General features: G+C 36.9%; 1 long non-coding RNA gene across 1 annotated transcript; it reads left to right on the top strand.

Annotated features, from left to right (window-relative positions):
- Nucleotides 1-2,270: 2,270 nt before the first annotated feature.
- Nucleotides 2,271-7,715, top strand: LOC118556661. The gene is made up of 4 exons (XR_004927276.1): nt 2,271-2,434; nt 3,004-3,045; nt 5,392-5,472; nt 7,321-7,715. It is a non-coding gene; the product is annotated as an uncharacterized LOC118556661 (long non-coding RNA).
- The last annotated feature ends 7,499 nt before the right edge of the window (nt 7,716-15,214 follow it).

The raw sequence follows: 15,214 nt of genomic DNA, 5'->3' as shown, positions 1-15,214 counted from the left end.
CAAATGGAAGGAAAAACAACTGTTTGCAAAATGGTGGATTTTTCTTCACAACTCAATTCAAAGTTATTGCAGTGCCCTAAAGAAAAAAACCTTTGGGACCAATTAAGGCTTATGGTGGAAGGTAGGAGTGGCCTTTCAGAACATTGGTGGTCTTTTTTCGATCGCCTTATTGGATTCTTTCCAACAGTGTTAAGTTTGGCTCAAAAGAATGCTCCAACTCTGAGACGGCCCTCCAAGCACTCTCCCTTTTTGGACCTGTTCTCCTTGGAGTGTGTTTTCAGTTAACTTTTAACCAGCTCTCCCCCAGCCCATGGAGCAGATAGAGACCCCATATTCATAGAGTGCCTTCCTCTTGCAACCTAAATCATGTGTGACAGTTTTGGTAAGTCTACGTTAAGTAGAATTTTCGTAGGTGTCTTTTTTGCAGCAATATATCTTCTGGTGCTCCTTTAACCCTACTTGGATCTGTAAGGGTTGACAGACTTGGCTGAGTTTGTCATAGTCTCTCACCCACAACAACATTTCTGAAAATCAACCTTCTAAGTGGATTCTGTGGCTTTGGTATCTCTGGGTCGTTTTAGCTGGGCATGACAGAGGCAAGAAAGGGCAAATAATTGAACCTTTGACACCTCATAATTCAAAGACACCATGTCTGAGCAAGGCCAAAATCGGTATGCAGCTTCCCCGGCAAAGCCCCTACAGGCATGTAAAATACCAGCTCTCAAGGAACTTTCTACAGCTACTTCTGGCTGGCAACATGCTAACCGTTAGCCGCTAATGGGGTTATGTTCAACAACTACTGGAGATGCCACTCCATGAGTTGGGTCAAAATCCTTTGGTGGGAACTACCTCAAAAAGGAGGAAAAACCCCAAAGGTCACGAAAGGTCAGCAATTAGATTGGCCTCCTTCAGCCACGTAGACTCACAGAATCTGGCTGCAAAACTCAACATTTAACTAAAAAGTAGTGTAGTGTCATTCCACACAGGTTGGTGTCACAGTGGAGCCTGGGTGGGTCATTGCTCCGGTGTCCGCCATTTCCTAATGGGGTCAGAGGCCCAAAGGCAGTCTCACTCTGATATTGAGGGAACCCTTATTCAACCTCCTCTGCATGTCGCTGTGGTCTATCTGGAGCTCATCATGCTGGTCGCCCATCCCCCTTTCACAGTACTGCAGGTGCCCCAAGGTTTCCAGCTTATGCCTTAACAGAAGGCCTCAGAAGCCTGAATCGGCCATTTAGGGTTAGGTTTTCGCACTAAGCAACTGGTTAAGGAGATACTGGTGGTTTCATTTTAACTGTCTGATCAGGCTCTTCGCAACAACACCAAGTATGTCCCAATCGGACTTTCATAGCCCAAGCAGCAAGGTTAAACACAGTACCATTTCTTGTATCTCAATGAAGCACAGCAGCTTTGAAGATGGATGATTTTGCAGGCTGTAGGATGTATTTGAGTCTGGGTTGATTATCTTTGGAGCCTATTAGCTGTTCTTGAGGAGTAGTTCCCCTAATAAACCTAATATGTATATCCATTGCTCACTTAAAGTACAATAATGTTGTGCAGCAATGTTAGGAATATATTATTACCTAGTAGATGCCTAAAACCAGATAAAACATTTATTTTAAGAACAGGCAGAAATAAAATACAAAGTTTAAAATGTCTTAGTTCTGAATGGACTTAATTATTTTTGTGTAGTGGGGGAAATCACACTGAAATGTAGCGGAGGCTGAGGTCCAAGAGATGAGCTAAAACAAACTCTCTTTGGATTAAGATTATCAGATGTTTTTCTTCTTTTTTTACAACCAATTTTTTGCATCTGTATTTTATTTCAATTAAGTAATCTTACACATGTAATATGATGTGCATGCATTTATATCAATGTTTACACACAATATTATTTAACAAGTCACTCCTAAAAGTTACATACCCAAAGAAATAAACTATGTGTAGTTATTACATCTTTAAAATCAAGTTACTGTGACTTATAATGTCTTCCATTTCGATTTAGATTTTAGCAGACCACAGAAAAGTGTAAGGGAGGGGGAGGGGAGCCTTCAGTTGAACACCTGCACTGCTGACCTTTCAACAAGCCTAGTTGAATTCATGGGAAATGGGAATCTGTTAAACTAATACAAAATGGATCTATGCAATGTCTTCAAATGATTCTGCATCATGTAAAAAAACATATCTAAAATTCTAGTTCAACAAGATAATATGTTAGTAAAACTAGTTGTTGTTTTTTTTTTAAATAAATTTTCTTCCAACAAGCACATTTGCCAATAGGACTAAACATTCGTACAGGTCTTAAACGCATCTCAAGAAATGTATCAAAAGTCACTTGCAGCAGGAGCATGCAGAAACAGGAGCCAGGTCAAGAAACAAGTCTTGTAATCGGAGATAACAGCATTTTCCGAAATCTTGGGAAACATCATAGAAGGTATGATTTTTTTTATTTACATATCAAACCTGTTGTTGCTTTCTGCTAATAAGACAGGGAGGGTTGCTTTGTAAAGCAGTTCATATGATGTGATTTTTACACCCACAGCCCTGCAGTGTCTGTTGTTCTAATTACTACTCTGCAATAAAAACAATGCAGTAGAAAAGCTTAAAATACTGTAGTGGTGTGCTATGTTGAATTTGTGTAGAGCTCCACTTGCTTTCTGAGTTAGGCTAATCAGATGCTAACTGTGCTGAGTGCACCGGGAGTTGAGGCTTCATTTACAGCTTTGGCAGCTTGAAGTGCTACAAACATGTATATACTATATTGGTTTTAAGGGTGTAAATGTATTTTTTAATACCTGCTGTGAATAACCTTAAGTGCTGTGCATGTTTTGTTAAACATAATCAACATTTACTCAACCATAGACTTTGTACATTTTGGCTTTTGAAAGCTGCTGCAAAAATTTGTTTTATTTATATTAAAAATATATGATATGATATAAATATGATATTTATATGAAAGAGTTTATTTCTGTTTTTATATTTATGCAATGGTTTTCTCTGCAGATAATGATCAGCAAAACAAAGGAAGGATGAGGGAAGGAAAGGGTATGTTTACTTTTTCTATATTGTTATTATTATTTTTTTTATTTATTTTCACAACAAAATATAACAAACAGAATCCTGTTTCACTAAAAGAGAAGAAAATGTGATGGACAACTGCCAAAAAACCCTCAAGGGGCTTAATGAGTGGCAGTCTCCATAATAACAAATATATTTCAAGAAGAAAAGAGAAAAAAAACAACAACAAACAACAACATTTCAATATATAAAACAGTTAAACATTTAATTTAGACCACAAATCTATATGGAAAATTCAGACAACTAAGTAGCAGCAACTTTCCTCTCCGTTTAAATTCTTCTTTAGAAAGATCTGTCAGTGATGTGGGAAGACTGTTCCATATCATTGATCCTCTGTATAATAACTGTGTTTGAGTTGTTCAAGAGTAAGGAGGCCTGATAAGACAGCTACTACGAGTTGGATACTGGTGAAATTCATTATTAAAAGTAAAAAATTACAAAAGTGCTGAGGAAGTAACTTTTTATAGACCTATAAACGAATAAAGCTATTTGAAGTTGATTCACTTGATAAACACTAAAAATACTTGCCTGAGCAAACAGTGGTTGTGAGGGGTGTCTACGATTTACACAAAATATTAGCCTTAAAGCTCGCTTCTGAAGTCGAAAAAACAGATTCCAGTTTAGTTGGGTGGGTACTAGCCCAACCAACATTACAGTAATTGATATATGGATATAACATTGAATAATATAACATAATTGCAACTTTTTTGTTAATCAGGTGACAGATTTTTCCTAGTATACCAACCACTTTGGCTAGTTTTGTACTTATGGCACTAATGTGGGGTTTCCAGGATAAAGAATCATCTAGAATAACACCAAGGAAATGAGCAGATCTAACATTAATAGAAATATTATCAATTTGAATTTTCAATTGGAGGTTTAAACGTATCAAACTTATAACCAAAAAATATATAACTTGTTTTTTTATGTTAAGTGAAAATTTGTTGGACTTGAACCAATAGGATAACTTGTCAAGTTCTTCATTAACTACCTTTATTAAAATTTCAGGATTTTTATGGGAGTAATACACACTTGTATCGTCTGCAAATAAGATTTTAGAAAGTTTATCTGAAACATTAGGGAGGTCTTTAACATATATTAAAAATAACAAGGGACCAAAGATGGCCTCCTTATGGTAAACCGCACTAAAGAGTATATGAACTATAGAACATAGAACTTTACATTAGTGCTGCCAAACAAAATTTTATTCTTGCTTAACTCTTTTCTCTGTGCTGTTTGTCACAGCTTGCAACATTTTGCATTTTTGACATACTCTCACCTACCTCTTATGATACCTCTGAACACAGCCATTATTGTCTAAAATGCTGGCAACCATCTCTGAGCACACCCTTAAGTGAAAATGTCCAAACTGTTCCCAAAGTGTCAATATTTAGTGTGACTATTATTTTTCTACCAATGCCTTTGCATGGATTTCATTAGAGCTTCACATGTTTCCACTGGAATCCTTTTTCACTCTTCTGTGATGACATCCCGTTACCCTCAGTCTCTTCTAGCAAGGCAGTGGTCATCTTGTGAGTGTGTAAAGCGTAGTTATGTTTGAATACTGCTCTGCAGTTCAGTTTCCACAGTGAGGAAATCATCCTCTACTTCAGAAATGTCACAGTGCATGTTCCCTCAAATAACTTTGGTTCTCTACAGCCAGCAGCACCCATACAGCCCAAAACATGACACTACCACAACTGTGCTTAACTGTAGGCAACATACACTTTCTTTCCAGGGCTGTAAAGTACCATCCAATGAATTCTTTGTGACTCAATTTGGTCATTGGTGTTGCCAGATACTTATTTGGGTGGTAGATGCCTCAGTAAACAAGCTCTGTGCCCAAGGTACAAAACAACCCCCCCCCCCCCAAAAAAAAAAAAAGCAGCAGGGGCTCTTGAGAGTGTTCAGTGTAATTGTAGGTTTTACTCTGGTGTCCTCAGTAAAACCTAACGTGAACTGTGATTTGTGATTTTTTTTTTTCTTTTTTTCAAAGTAGTAGTTTTTGCGATCACCAAATTTCTCTACCTGAAATGAAACATGATGCACTTTTCAGACATTGATCATTGCTTTAATCTCTGGACACTGTTGCAACAGGTTTTTAAAAGTGGGACGTGTGAAATGAGAAAGGAGCATTAGTTAGAACTTTTATATTATGGACATATACAAGTTCTAACTAATGCTCCTCTCTCATTTCACACAATTTCAAAGTTTTGTAAATTCCTACAGAACACTTTTGCTACACAGGTTTATTTCTTTAATGTCTTTTAAACATAGGGGTGTTAAGGTGACAGGCATGTTCTTTTGTTCTAGAACTTGATGCAGTGACCCTAAGATCTCCAAGTGAGAACCAAGGAGAACCATCAAAGCAGTCTAAGCAGGCAGGAAAAACTGGTAAGCTTTTTTATTTAAACTATTGGATTCTTTGTTTTGATAATCCTTAATGCATTTTTTTAATTTGATTTCCCTTTTTGTAATATTAAAGTATGAAACCGAAATGAGTTTTTTTAATAAGTCCAGTCATATGAGAACTGAATTGGAGTCATCAGCCTTTAGCTGGTGTTCTAATTTATTTTTTTTGTGATATCAGTGAGACTTCAGAGATATGTTCCTTCTGATATACTGACAGTCCAGTGGCAAAATATCAAATGCTTTTTTTTCCAAGTAGCGGCAGAGGAAATTGTCCCAAAACGGGGTTTTACTAGTTCACTAGTCTGACAGAAATAATCCACAGTGATTTGTAAAACTTGCAAGGAACCGGTAAAAACAAAGTCTGGTAACGCAAACAACTTGTTTCATTACGTAAGCTGCTCACACCCGCAGCAGCGCGAGCTGTTTTAGCCCCACCCCGCTCCGCGTCATCTTCGGAGAAATCTTACAGAGCTTCTTCCAAAACAAAGCAGGTATAGCAGCTAAACTGAGCTCCCTTCTTTGTGATAAAATGGTATTGGTGTATTTATTTTGGTAATTTTACTGGTCACTTTAGTTTATTCTTTGTCAGTATTTAATAACATAACTCAGGTCTCGTAAGTTATTTTTCTTAAAAAATATCCGTTATGGTTAAAGTTGGTTAAAAAAGATTTAATTGAAATTCTGTGTCTGTGTTATTTATTAAAATGAAATCATTTAGCAATATCATAAAATATCCAGGCAGAGCTGCACATAAAATATGATATTAAATATTTTCAATAATTATCGATATCGATCAATATCCATTTTTTATCGATAAACTTTTTTTCTATATCGTTCAGCCCTAGTACAACAGTTACTATTGAATTAGCTTGTAAAGCGCAGTGCCTCACCGCACAGAGACATCACAGGATGTGATGTCAGGTGGACATTTTTCCCCAAATATGGGCAATAATGGCCGCCCCCCCTCCACAGTGATCAAGACGACAATTTATGCTTTTATTTTCTTATTGATTAACGCTAAATTCATTTAATCACCATGGGCGTATTAGTTTAAGGTATAGTTAATGATCCACTGATTTTCCCTTGTTGACTGGACTGGTCCTTTAAAAAAACTTATGATAGAAATTTCATGAATTTGATATATCACAAGCAGTTGGACATAAAAATATAATGATGCTCAAGGGCCCAGTTTTTGTCTCTCTATGCACTAAAAATTTTGTTATGTGCTTAAAGACAGCAGAGTGAGAAGAACTGGGCATTTTGCCCCCAGAAGCCCAAGTTTAGAACAACCTATTACCCATTTTCCATTCATGGTTCCAGCAGTACATGGCTCCACTCAGCTCGGCAGACTGCTGCGGTTCATATGCAATTAAACTTGCATATGAACCTTTTCTGGAGAGTTGGGGTCTCTGGTATGCCTAAGTGGGAGGTTCTTGTTGTGTGGAAGGAGTTTGTGTGAGATATTATTGGTCAGTTTGACTATTGTCGTTGATTGGTTGTATTAACTTGCCATGTTAGGTACACTGAAATGTAATTTAACTAATAATGTAATTTAATGTATGACAAACATGCAAACAAATAAGAGATCAGGTAGAATGCGATCACGTTTTCACACCAATGTATGGTAAAATGGTCATTTTGGCTGTAAATTAATCTATTGCTACCTTAATGTTTAAACTGATAAAATCATTGTGTCGAGATTGAGGTTTGGTATAATGGTTAAGAATTTAGATGACAAACCTTTGTTAATACATTGATGTAATGTAAATATTACCTACAATGCAAAAAATGCTAAAATGGTTTGAAGTATATTCTTTATTTGTGTTGCAGGCAAAGATCAGGATGTGAATAGACCAGCTATTGAACCTACATCTCATCGACGGCTTTGGAGTAAGGCCGAAAAGGCAGCAGTATGGCAACAGCTTTGCCAATATGTAACCTTAGAGAGTTCCTGGTAAAGAACCATGTCTTGAAGCACTTAAAGTTGAGCCTGCACTGAGAAGCCAAACTTGGAAAGACATAAAAAACAAGTTTACAATACTATTACTGTTCAAAAGCCGAAAAAACATTCTACATTAGATATGGTCAATCTTACATTGTTTGGTTAAAACTACAAAAGAAGTTGTAAGCAGTGCATATTTGGCAATGGTCCTTTGCCTAGTGTTTGGACAGCAGCAAAAATATGTATTTTTGTTCCATAAACAAATAAAATAGTTTGCATTCGGTCTCCACATTGTGTTCTTTAGTATTTAAAATGTTTATCTTAGTTCACAAAGCCTGTATAATGTAGTTAAATTGGCACTACTATATCTATAAAGGACAGTATATGTGAGAAGATATGATGCCGGGGGTTAAGGAAAAAAATAATTAATTATTAGAAGCTTAGAATGGCTTTTTTGATGAAATAAAGCTTGGCTTTTGGTGAGAAAAAACACATCCAAATCTACCCGGCAACAACAACTGGTCCACACAAGTCCACAAGAAAAAGATTTATTTTATTTTGAGCTTTTGGTTATCTAAGGTCACATTCTGAATCTACATTTTTTTCTAGTGGTGGCAATGTGTTTTGCACTGTTCTATATGCAGTGGAAGTAGTGGTCCACACAATGAACTATGAGGACGGCGTCCACACAATGTATTAAAGACATGTATGTGTGTGTGTGTGTGTGTGTGTGTGTGTGTGTGTGTGTGTGTGGGCGGGGGGGGCAGTTTCTTGCAGAGCATATCTCACCTTACATCAGGCTGCTCTTCACACTGAGTGTGACGCCCTTCCTGTAAACTTTTGACCCAACAAGTAATTTCAGGCCAGTGCATTATGAGTACTTGTTCTGTCTGAACCATTTAACTTATTAGTTGTTTTTTTTTATCAAATACTTTTGTTTTTTTGTCATCATCTCTGTAAATAATTTTTTACTGCAGATAGAATCTAAACATACAAAAAAAAACACACCAAAGATGTTCTAATTTTAAAATATTCTTTTTGACAATTCAGCTCCTCTTAATAATCTTTTAACTAAGGATGTCTAAACATGTTATCTTGCCTTGCAAAAGTTTTCATTCCCGTTTGAACTTGTAAACAATTTGTCGTGTTACAGCCACAAACTTCGTATTTTGTGGGGATCTTATGTGAAGGACCAACACAACTTGGCATCTGATTGTAAAGAGGAAGGAAAATTATGGCATGGAAATCTTTTGCAAATAACAATCAGAAGAGTGGAGTGGCCTGCAGCCAGGCTGGACTGTAGAAAGGGGTGCAGAGGCAGCCGCCTCGGCTCCTACATTTTAGTTTAACTCTTTTAATGAACACATTCATATCTCAAATATTTCCAAAGGAAAAAATAAGCTTACCAAGTGGATGTCCTCATGTGAATAACCAGTCACAATGCACACATTATCATTGTATGAGTTTAAACTCTAAATGAGCAGGTTTACCTACAGAAGTTGTACATCACAGTGTGCGGCTATGGTTCATGTATTATGTAATCTTGATGTCCACCACTTTTTTTTTTTTTTTTTTTTTTTTTTTTTTTTTTTTTTTTTTTTTTTTTTTGCACCGTAACGGCAAACATTTGGCACGTGCTCCACGCTTCCCTGTTTGCTTTGGTGTTTTTCAAAGACTGCGTTACATCGCCCCATACAGACATGGCAAAGTTCTCACATTTTGGGGCCTTTTTTGCATTTCTTTGTATAGGTTTAGACTTTTCTATGAGTGCCACCATGTTCATAGGGAAGTCTTTAGAAAATGCCCAAAAATACTTTTAGCACAGTCTCCAAATATCACTCTTTTGTCATCTGAGAGATTTTTTTTCCCCCCAGAGTTTTAGCTCCATCCATCTTTCTATCAACTGACTAGTTTCCTTGTACCTGCTGAAGGGAAAAAAAAACACACCATTAAGCCGCCACTGCTACGTTTCACTGTGGGGATAATATGTTCATAGTGATGTACAGTTCCATCCCCTTCACACTTCTCTTCACTAATCTTCCCTAACAAACGCCCATATTTGGTGCAGTCCAGCACCACCAAATGACCTAGACTTGGTTTGCCATTCTATTTAGGGGTCTCGGACTTAAGGGACTAGGGGGAGCACAACACTTTGCAGATTTTAATTTGTAATTTATTTCTAATAATTTATTTGAACTTTGTTCCTGTATTGCATACAGAGAATAAATGGGTATTTTGTGACGTGTTTTAGAAAAGTGTTGTTTCAAATGGAAAGTTGCACCTCGTCGCGTGGAATAAAGAAGTGATACCAGCTCTTCTTTAAGCAAGACCGATCCAGGATTAGAAACATCAGAAACGGCTGCATAGTTGGTGACGCTTTGCTTTCATATGAAGCCTATTTATGTCACACTTTCCCTTTAACACATTAATAATGGAAACAACTTTCATTTCAAATCTGAACTCCTTAGCTCCTTTTTTTTTTATTAACTCGTTGACATTTTTTATTTTTTACTTCTTGATTTTTTTTTTTTTAATTTGTCTAAACCTAATTAGAAATGTGTTGCCACACTGATTTAAAATAGCCATTTAAAGACATGCAGAAAACCTGCATTTCTCTAAGAGGCTTTGTGTTGGCAGGTCTCTGATTGGAATTTTGCTCAGATCAGACAGGATTGTAGTGCAACCGTTTATCATTAGTATTTACAGTGCTGTACTTGTTGACAATGTTTCTCTGGTTTAAGTTACCCCTACTTTGTTTTATATTATATTTTTATAATATTGTGGGTCATTTGATGCAATAATGATTAAAGGTATTCCATAATAATAAAAGGTATTTAAAAGAAATAGCAGTCATTCTCAAAGTTCATCTTTCACTGCAGTGTCACAGCTCCACAAATACAAAACATAAAATAATATAAACATACATCTTATCAAATAAGCTACTTTGGTACACCAGTTACTGCTAAAAAGCACTCAATTTCATTTTATATTTTCAACTATAGTGATATTTATTGATGCTCTAATAGAACAGAGGAAAAAAAAAAAAGTATGTCAGACAGAAAAAGTAAGAACTCTAGTTTGGAGTTTAGTCACCGTAAATCAGTTCGTAGGACAGTTTGTTTTTCATGATTGGGATAAACCAATGGATCTTATACACTCATAGTTTGGAAATGATCATAAAAATGCTCTGTGATTGAATAGTTTCCCAAGGTTTCTTTATTTCACTATAGAAATATGAAAGATTTTGACCCTCTCATCAATTACAAATAGATTGTGGAAAATTACTTTAAATCATCAAAACTGGTGCAAACTGCCGGTAGTTGGTATGAAACATCTTGTGGCTGGTCGCCCCTTTTCTGGATACAAAGAGCCAAAAATTATGGTAAGGTTTATGTAAGCAAAAACAAAATGGGGCCCAAAACAGAAACCTGAAGGATCCCTTAATAGGACTATAGTATCTGATGTAACATGATTCGTATTGAGACAGAAACAAATTAAATGATTTGGTTTAACTGAGGTCTTGTAATAGGTACAAAGAAGAATGACATCTGATCAAATATATTGCTAAAATGTGCCCTTACAGAATGTATATATTGTCATCTTGGAAGCACAAATAAATGCAGATACGTTCAAACTGTGAAGTGGTTAGATGTTCATGTGGAGGCATCCACACCAGAAGTGAATTTTAACCTATGTTTTCCATGTGTGTACTGTTTGTCTCTGGCAGCTGGACGGCCTGCTGAGGGGGATCAGGGAGGAGAGCTGGAAGCAGCACCAGGATCTGGACAACTACTCGGGGATCTTCTCTGACAAACTCATCCAGCCAGTACAGGCGGAGTGAGGCAACGGTCACTCGTCACCCTGTAATGTTTCTTCTTCCACTGAGCAGATGCTGAGAGAGACACACACACACACACACACACACACACACACACACACACACACACACACACGGAGTGATCCCATATGTTTTTGGGTGCAGAAGCTGTACAAACAAATGAGCACAAGTCCCTCGTGGCTTTCCCACATGCTATGATGATGACGATGTCGCAACCTGTGGAACAAACGTGACCGAGCTGAAGAACATTATACAAGTGTTTGGAAATGTTACAGTATTTTTGATCTGTTCTGTATGTTTTTACGATTTTTTTTTTTTTTTTTTTTTTTTAATGAGCCACTGTGAAACAATCCTCTTTTTTTAACCATGTTTTTAATCTTTTACAAGAAATCTCAATAAAGTTCTAAATGTCCAAAAAACAAGACTAAGACTTTAATGGCCAAGGATTTATGTCGTCCCATTTAAATAGTGGATTTTACAGTTTTCCTGAAATTATGTGCACGGTCAAAATAGAGGCCAATCACTGTAAGGATGTAAAAATATTCCAAAGTGTTGGAAACATTGAAAAGGTTGACTGAGGTATGCAGAAAGGATGTATCCAATACTGAAACCTGTAAAACGGATTTCCTTTAGACGATCAAAAACCACAGTGAGTTTGCTCATCAGTGCTTAGCTGGGGATTGGAAGAGGAAAGTAAGCGGTTTAACTGATTTAATGGCAGGTCCGTAGAAATTCAGTATTCATAACGAATGACGTGGATTTTTTTTTCCCTTCCACTTAAAACAGGTTCATTTTTGTTATAATGGCCTAACATGATACACCATCAGAAATTTGCTGGCAGTTTAGCAAAAGTATTTACCCCCTTACAGATTTTTTTTCTTTTTTTCAAATCACACTTAAATGCATGGGATCATGATTTAGTTTTTAAATTAATAACCGAAATAAACACAAAATGCACTTTGCAAGTGATGATTTAACCAACAAAGTATCCAAATTGAACAAGACATTGGCTTTGTTGTGTATTTATGAATTAACTGTGATTGATCAGTTTTTATTTTTGGTTGACTATAGACCCAAGAAACCTGTTTGACAACATGATGCTTGCTAAAAGATCTCTAAAAGCAGTACATCATGCCTTGATCTAAACAATTTTGAGAACAGATGAATCATTTAGTCTCAATAGGTTAGACATTTTTAAGGCTTTTATACTGCAGTGAACCAAAGTGAGCACAGTGAACATTTGATACTACTCTTTTCAGAAGGAAGGGCTCAACCCAAATCTTTAAAGAAGAAACTCTGTGTCTTTCTCTTGTTGACGTTCTGTTTCTCCGCTTCCTCTGGAGACAACTGGCTGGAACCACAGACGGAGAACTGTCCCAGTCCATTCTGGTCAAGCCACTATACCTGGACTCTGTTCCTGAGGAATGCTGTGCATTTTGTAATAAAAACCATGGCTATGCTGAAATTTTATCCGAGAATGAGAAAAGTGGAAGCACTTAAGGTTAGTTCATATGTTTAAGGGGAGCTCAGACTGCCGTAAAGCGGTGCTATCAGTCACATGACCCATTCAGAGCTAGATCCACACCTCTCAAGTTACATCGGTGAGTTTTTGAGAAGGGGTGCCTGCATTGAGCATCCATACACACAGTCTGTATATTGACATGACAAATAATTTAAGATATATTAAATTATTTAACTTAAAATTTAGGTCAAAACTTACACAGTGCTGCTTTAAACATCACAATATGTGGATTCCACTTTAGGGCAATTTTTCTTTTTCTTTTTTTTTTTATTTATATAAACAATGTTGGTAAAAATATTACAGATACTTGTACACGTTTTAATACTGATAACATATTAGTTTACTGCCATGCAAAAACGGTTCCTGCTGTGCTTGAGTGTTGCCACTATTTAGTCGGACTAGTACTAAATGCAGTTTGCTAACCAGAAGAACGTTCTTCCTTTCATAGAAACAATAACAGGTTCACCAATAGAGCATGCTGAAACATAAGTACCATGATGTAAAACTTGACAGTAAGCTCTCCTTTAAACCACATGATGAAAAGGTTGTAAAGAAGCTAAAGATAAAACTTGGAGTTTCCTTTAGAAATTGAGCTTTTCTTTCAGTTCATGGAAGCATCTAGTTTTAATGACCTTCTTGCCTGATTACTGTGATGTGTTTATGAATGCAGCTTCACCTCTCTGCAGATGGTGGATGCTGTCTATCATGGAGCTATAAGGTTCATAACGGGGTGTAAATCTTTTACTCACCACTGTAATTTACATTACTCAGGTGAACTGGTCATTATCAGTCCGTAGACTCATGCATCGGTACATTTTCATCTGTGAAGCCGTCCTTGGACTGTTACAACCTTAGCTATCCTCATGCTTGTCTCTGGAATGTTGTTCAGCCAGACTTTGCTCTCAGGACTTCCTCTCCTTCAGTGCTCCAGTAGTACGATCAGAACAACTGGAATTAAAGGTTAGATAAAAAAAGCGATGTACCCAGTGCTGACAGAGTAAATTCTAAAGCCTTCATCCTAATACGCAGACAGTGACAAAAACCATAAAGGTGTGACCTAATGTTAAATGGACTGAATTTATATAGCAGTTTTCACTATAGCCACACTGACACCAACTGCACTCATATTCATACAAAACCGTCATGCTAATGGGGGCCCCGGCATTGGACGAGTGGAAGCTGGAATCAGACCCACAACCTTCCGACTGCAAGACGATCACCCACTGAGCCACTATCGCCCGCAAAATGTTCATCTCTTCACATGGCCTTATGCAGCGCTTCATTGTATGGAGCTGTTAGTGAATAAAGTCACACGGAATTAGTTTAATACTGGTTTTGGATGAGACACCTTCCTCCTTACAGATTCTTTGAAGTCTTTTTGAGAGTTTGAAGAAAGCAGCAGGGATAAAGGCGGTCATTACCTCTAAACCACTGCGCTATATAATACACTGGAGTGCTGATTTTGGCGAAAAACTGAAGTCACTGGCCGCCATCTTGCTACTCCCCACTCTCACAGAATCCCATAGGATTTGGTTGCAACAACAAGCAGTTTTCTGGCTGTGTGAAAACATTTCACAGGTAATTCTACAGTCAGTGGATGTACTAACACTATCAACTACTAGGAAATTAGGTGCTGAAATATTTTACATGTTATTCATATTAAATATATATATATATGTATATATAAATGTGTGTATATGTATATATGTGTATATATGTATACATATATGTAAATATATGTTTTTGTATATTATTTATATATTTATAAATGTTTATGTATATTTTAATTAACAAAATGCAAAATATTTCAGCACATGACTTTCTCAGTACTTGATAGTTTTAGAACATAACATAAAGTATATGGTATTTGACATTTTAAAAGTCTTAAGCCCCCCCTGAACATGAGAAAATCATCGTTATTCCATGCTATAGCGCACATATTCCCTAGTTACTGGGGGGAAATAGGGAGTACCAATATGGCGGCTGGTGGCTTCAACGCGACTCGTTCTAACAGCGGGCTATTAGCACTCCAGTGTATAATTTAGCTCAGTGCTCTAAACGGACAAGACTTTGAATTATACAATTCAGAGAAATGTCCACTGGCAGGCCTGCAAACTTGCATCCATCATCCAAAAACAGATGGAGTATGGCTAACTTGGCAAAAGATCGCTTTCCACCCAAACTGGGTAAGGGCCGCAACAATCAGTGAAAAACTAACACTGAATGTGAGACACAGCGTTCCTAGAAGTGAAGCATGGTGGTGGCCACATCATGCTGTGGAGATGTTGGATGATTTTCTTTGTTTAAGCCCAGGAAAGCAAACCAGAGATTGTCCTAAATACAGGGCAAACCTGGAGGAAAACCTGTTCATGAAATTGGTTGACCTTTAAAGCACAACAAGGAGAATAGCCGAGTTGAAGTC

Source organism: Fundulus heteroclitus, chromosome 20, assembly GCF_011125445.2.
Source record: "Fundulus heteroclitus isolate FHET01 chromosome 20, MU-UCD_Fhet_4.1, whole genome shotgun sequence".
NCBI lineage: Eukaryota > Metazoa > Chordata > Actinopteri > Cyprinodontiformes > Fundulidae > Fundulus > Fundulus heteroclitus.
Note: the sequence above shows the minus strand (reverse complement) of the source record. Positions and strands in the feature narration are given on the sequence as shown.